This window comes from Nelumbo lutea, chromosome 5 (genome assembly GCF_056320005.1).
Source record: "Nelumbo lutea isolate HS-2025 chromosome 5, American lotus-T2T, whole genome shotgun sequence".
NCBI classification, from domain to species: Eukaryota; Viridiplantae; Streptophyta; class Magnoliopsida; order Proteales; family Nelumbonaceae; genus Nelumbo; species Nelumbo lutea.
The window spans coordinates 69,624,216-69,630,977 of record NC_142688.1 but is presented as its reverse complement, the minus strand read 5'-3'; positions in this window follow the sequence as shown (position 1 = coordinate 69,630,977).

Sequence of the window (6,762 nt, the reverse complement as noted above, 5' to 3'; positions counted from 1 at the left end):
AAACATCCCATATGTTTTACAACTTATTTACTTAATCAACCTTTCATTAAGGAGTGTTTGTTTTGCCATTAGGCCCATGATTTTTTATTCCAAAAATACCCTTAACACTTTTTTTTATAGAAAACAAAATTGACCATATATAGCCAATAGAGTGGTTGCCTGTCTTATTAAGAGCAAAAATGGTATTTATTTTTATTTTCTTTTGATTAAATTTATCTAAATGAACATTAGGGTCAACACTGTCATTTTCCACTATCATCTAATGGAAGATTGGTTAAATCCATTGCAAATTTTAAGTGGTGTTTTAGTAAAATGCTAACTATAGGGTAGATTTTAGTAAATCCATGAAACTCTAAGGGCATTTTAGTAAATAACCCTTTCTATTATTTAGCTTTCGCATAATAAATCCCATGCATCTTACGAGTCCCCGCCAGTAATTTTTGAAAATACATTTATCATGAGAAAGCAAAAAATAATTACTAAAAATACAATAAATGTTAATTTTAGTATAGATAAATATATAATAACTATAGATTAAGATTTTAAAATTATTATGGATAAATATTAATTGTTTTGAAAGTTATTTTCTATAATTATTAATTGATATAAGTGAAATTAGTTATTTACAATATTATTTAGTTATTTAAATAATATCATTATTTAAATTTTAAAATATTAATTATCAATTAAAGTTAGTAATCTATAAAATTATGCATACATATATACTTCCCCACTTTTTATCTATATCTACCTACAGAAAGTTTAAATTAAAAAAATTTAAGAATTATTTAAATATTCTAACAAAATTATATAATAACTCTAAAATATTTATTAAAACATAAAAAGTAAATATTTATTAAAACACAAAAAGTAATTCTAATTGTTTGGTAATACTCATATTATTGATAATTTTATATATTTACAAAATTCAACACAAAATTATGTACTAATAATATAAATTCTGATTTTCTAGATTATTCAATTTAAATGTTATTCAAATAATAAAAACTTAACATTAAAAATAATATATATATATATATATATATATTATTTAAATATTTCAATAAACAAAAATTATTAAAAATAGCTAAATATTTATATAAGAAATTATTTAATATTACTTAATAACTTTAAAATAAATAAAATGAAAAGAAAAAAATAATAAATATTTTAAATGTTAATTAAATATTCAAATAACGAAAATTTTAACATAAATAGATTTTAAATAGTCAAAATAACGAAATTATGTAATACATTTAAAAATATTAAATTATAAAAATAATTATAACATAATATTGAAATTAATAATAATTTAATATTTCACAAAATTAATAATGAAATTTTGTAATAATAGTATAAATTATAATTTTATGAATTAAATTCAAGAAATTATTAATATTTAAAAAATTAAATAACGATATTATTTAAATTACTAAATAATATTGTAAATAATTAATTTCACTTATATCAATTAAAAATTTGATAAAGTAACTTTCAAAAATTTAATATTTATTAATAAATATTTAAAACTCTTAATCTATTTTTATTATATAATATTGTATACTAAAATTAATATTTATTGTATTTTAGTAATTATTTATTGTTTTTTGTGATAAATATATTTTCTATAATTATGTATAAATTTATTTATGTTTTTTATTTAATTAAATAATTGAAATAGTTATTGTAGATTAAACTATTACTATTAAAATTTTTAATTTTAGATTATTGTACTTATTGTATTTATTGAATTTTTGTTATACTTTATTGATTAATATTTATTAGTGATTAAACTATTATCTGATATTATATATTTATTAACTAATTTAATATATTTTTTAGAATTTATTTTATGTTTGTAATTATTGTATTTTTATTATCAATATATTTTCAATACTTGTGTATTTTCATTATAAATTTTTAAAAATTATTGGAGATTAAACTATTGCTATTTATTAGATATTAAACTATCAATTTAGCTGAAATTAGGAGTTTTTATGGTTGGTTTGGTTCGGTTGTAGGTTATTTGGCCAAGCAAATCGACTTAGTTATGGTGGGGAGTTGGTCACCGGAAACTGACTAACCATTTGTGAAAACTGGTGCAGTCAAGTTACAGTTGCATTATCAAAAAATAAAGTTATGATGTAAAATATCTTAGACTAAGAAATATGAGAATTTTTCCACTTTCCCGTATTAAAAAATTCTATTAAAATATAAAATAATATTAATGTTGTCGACACAAATTTCGTGTATTTGAATTAACACAAATTTCGTGTAAAGAAAAAATACAAGGGAGTTGAACTCTCTTTGATTTTGTTCAATGATGTAAGCAACCTCTGATTAATGGTTGAATTCGGTTAAGACGAGGGCTATCAGCGTGTTTCTCGTACATCTTGAAGTGTTGATGTAGATTTTCTTGAATTTGATACTTATGAAGAGTTGATATGGATTTCTTCACTCCAGACTTCGTGCTTGATCTGCTATGAAGGAACCTTCTCTAAGAAGGGCCCTTTTGTAGTGACTTAATCTTATTTGGAGAACTTAAATCCAAGTGTGTTGTAGAGAACTAAGAAGTTTTCCCTTCTTTCTTCTCTCTTGATTTTGAAGTTGTTGGAGTTTGCAGGAGTTTGTGGTTGCTTGCAATTCTCAAGTGTTGGTGTGTGAGACCTTGCAATGTGATTTTGAAAAAATGATAGCTCTTTCTTCCTAGGCAAGACTATTTATAGCCAAGGATTAGGGCTACCACCTCAATTCACTTTGCTAACCAATCCCATGTGGGTGGGGTGTTGGGTTAGGATTAACTCCTATACATGCACCATTATGTCGGAGTTAGTGATTTTGCCAATGGGACCACCCTATTACAATAGGACATAGGCCATATTAGACTTAATAATCTTGGATCCTTGGGCCACTAATTTATATTTATGTAGGCTAGGGCCTTGGGCCCATTTGAGGTCCATCTTAATTTAGAGGCTATCATACAAATTAAGCCCATTTATTTGGCTTTGAAATTCACATGTCTACAAATATATATCTATGGTTAGGTCATTCAATTTTGGTCAGTTTACAAATGGCCAAAGCAAAATTGATCCTACTTGATCGGGTTGGGAAATTATTGGACTAGAGATGACCGAAAATACTAGAAAATTGACCAATTCGGGTTGAGTTGATCGGGTTGGTTGGTTTCATTAGTTCAATGAACAACCCTAGCTGAAATTAATTTTTGTTATTTTTTATTATAATTTTTTTAAAAAGTAGTATATAAGATATAAATAATTATTAATTATTTAAAAAGTTAAAGATATAAAACAATTGTATACTCTTATGTGTTTTTATTACTGAAAAATACAATAAATATTAATTTTAGTATAGATAAATATATAATAACTATAGATTAAGATTTTAAAATTATTATTAATAAATATTATTTTTTGATAGTTATTTTCTAGAATTATTAATTGATATAAATGAAATTAGTTATTTAAATAATATCATTATTTATATTTTAAAATATTAATCATTGATTAAAGTTAGTAATTCATAAAATTATAATTTATACTATTATTACATAACTTAAATTTATAACATAATTTCTTTATTTTTACTATTTAATATCTAGTTATGTAAAATATTTAGTTATTTAAATATTTAAATAATACATAAAATATATACAATTTTTCGTTATTTGAATTTTATTTATTTTGAAGTGATTACATAATATTAAATATGTTGTCATATAATTATTTAAATATTTTTATTATTTTGTAAATATATTATATTAGTACATAAATAGTTTAATCTAAAATAATAGCTAATCTCAATCCATAAGTACAATAAATTAAATTTAAAAAGTGAAATAACAGTAGTTTAGACTCCAGTAATTATTGAAAATTCTATTTTAAATAAAAAAACAGAAATAAATTTATACATAATTTTTGAAAATATATTTATCACAAAAAATTATTGAGAATCCTATAAATATTAATTTCGGTATAGATAGATATATAATAACTATAGATAAAGTTTTTAAAATTATTATTAATAAATATTAATTTTATTGACAGTTATTTTCTAGAATTATTATAATTTATACTATTATTACATAATTTCGTTATTTTAACTATTTAAAATTTATTTATGTTAAATATTTCGTTATTTAAAAAATTTAGCTGTTTAGATATTGAAATAATAGATAAAGTATTTAAACTTTTTTATTTGAATTTTATTTATTGTAAAGCTACCACGTAATATTAAATATTTTGTTATATAATTATTTATCTATTTTAATATTTTGTTATTTAAGATATTTAGTTATTGAAATATTTAAATAGTATTTTATTTTTTAATGTTAAATTTTATTGTATAGGTAACATTTAAATTGAATAATCCGGAAGATGATAATTAATATTGTTAATACATAATTTCGTGATGAATTTTAATTGTAAAAATATAAAATTATTAATAATATGAATATTATTAAGTCTATTATAATTTTTTTTGTATTTTAAGTAAATATTTTAATGTTATTATATAATTTTGTTAGGATATTGAGATACTTTTAAAATTTTTAATTCAAACTTTCTTCCCATAGATATAAGATAAAAAGTGGGGGAGAGGATAAATAGGAATTAGAGATAATTTAGGAGAGAAGTTCCCCATTAATTTAGAGATAATTTAGGAGATAAATAGGAATTAAAGATAATTCAAGAGATAAGTAGGCATTAGAGATAATTTAGGAGAAAGTGGGGGAGGTAGTTTAGGAGAAATTTTAGGAGATGATATTATTTGGGTTATTTGGAACGTGTGTGTATGTGTGTGTGTGGGGGGGGGTGGGTGTGGGTGTGTGTGTGGGTGTGTGTGTGTGTGTGTGAGAGAGAGAGAGAGAGAGACAGAGAGAGAGATTAGGTAATTTTTTATGGCAAGGAGAGCATCTGATTGGTTGTTTAAAAAATGTCTTGGAATAAAAGAAAAAAATAAAAAAATGGAAAAATTTCTAGATTGTTGTATTTTAGCATATAGTGGGGACCCGTGTGATGCACGAGATTTGTTAAGCGAATGCTAAACAATAGAAACACACAAGAGTATACAATTGTTTTGTATTTTTAATTTTTTAAATAATTAATAGTTATTTATATTATATATACTCAACCAGGTCACTCGAGTTGTATAAGTTTGGGTCAATTTTTGGTTTCGCTAGTTGATTCAAAAGATTTAAATTAAAATATTAAATTTATGATATAAAATATTTTAGACTAAGAAATATAGAATTTTCCCAATTTGTCATATTAAAAAATCATATTTAGAATATATATATATATATATATATATATATATATATACACACACACACTTTAGGTAAAGGGAATTAAGAATGCATGTTTTTATTGATGTATATCGGTGATATATACACAGTGTCTGTGACTATTGTACATTAGTGGTAAACATTGTGATAAGGATATACATTGTCTGTGACTAAATACAATGTCTAACAACCCCCCTCAAGTTGACGGTGGTGTGCCAATGTTCAACTTGTCTCAAAGCAGTGATAAACGAGGTCCACATAGAGTTGGTAAGTACATCTGCCAACTGATCCTTTCCATTGATAAATTTTACCTAGAAATGCTTGGTAGCCACTTCATCATGGACAAAATGAAAATCAATGGCTATATGCTTAGTACTAGCATGGAAAATAGGATTTGTCATGAGATAGGTCACCCCAAGATTGTCACACCAAAGTGTAGGTGACTGAGATGAATGAAGGCCAAGTTCATGAAACAAGGAGTGAAGCCATAAGAGTTCTGATGTAGAAAGGGCAATGCTTTGGTATTCTGATTCAGTACTGGAACGAGAAACCGTTGTCTTCTTCTTGGATGACCAAGAGATGACATTAGGACCCAAGAGGATGTAGAAATCACTCTGAGAACATCTATCATCAGAGAGTTGGCCCAGTCCACATAAGAAAATCCATGAAGCTCATGAGATTGGGAACGATGCAGTGTTAGTCCATAGTGTAATGTTGATTTGAGATAACATACTACCCGCATCAGTGCAACCATATGGATACTAGTGGGTTTGTGCAAAAACTAGCAAAGCTTGTTTACAGTAAATGCTAGCTTAGGTCGGGTGATGATAACATATTGAAGGGCACCAACTAGCTTTCAGTAATCAATTGGGTTAGGGAGCAAAACACCATCAAACATGGAGAGAGCAACATCAGTTGACATAGGTGTATTGATTGGCTTTGCATCATGCATAGTACACCCGAGTGACCAACTCGCCAAGTTGACAAGCTCGATTTGGTTGGACAAATAGCCTACAACCGAACTGAACCAACCTGCAAACACTCCTAATTTCATCTAAATTAATAGTCTAATCTTAAATAAATAATAATACTCTATATCTAATAATTAACGAAAAATTATAGAGAAAATACACAATTATTGAAAACGTATGGATAATGAAAATACAATAATTACAAAATTGCAATAAATATAAAAAATATATTAAATTAGTCAATAGATAGTATAATATCAAATAATAGTTTAATCTCTAATAAATATTAATGAATAAATTATAACAAAAATACAATAAATACAATCAGTACAAAAAATTAAATTTAAAAAGTTCAAGAATAGTAGTTTAATCTCCAATAATTATTGAAAATTTTCCATTAAATGACAAAAAAAAATAAAATTATACATAATTATTGAAAATATATTTATTATAAAAATAATAAATAATTAGTAAAATACAATAAAAAAT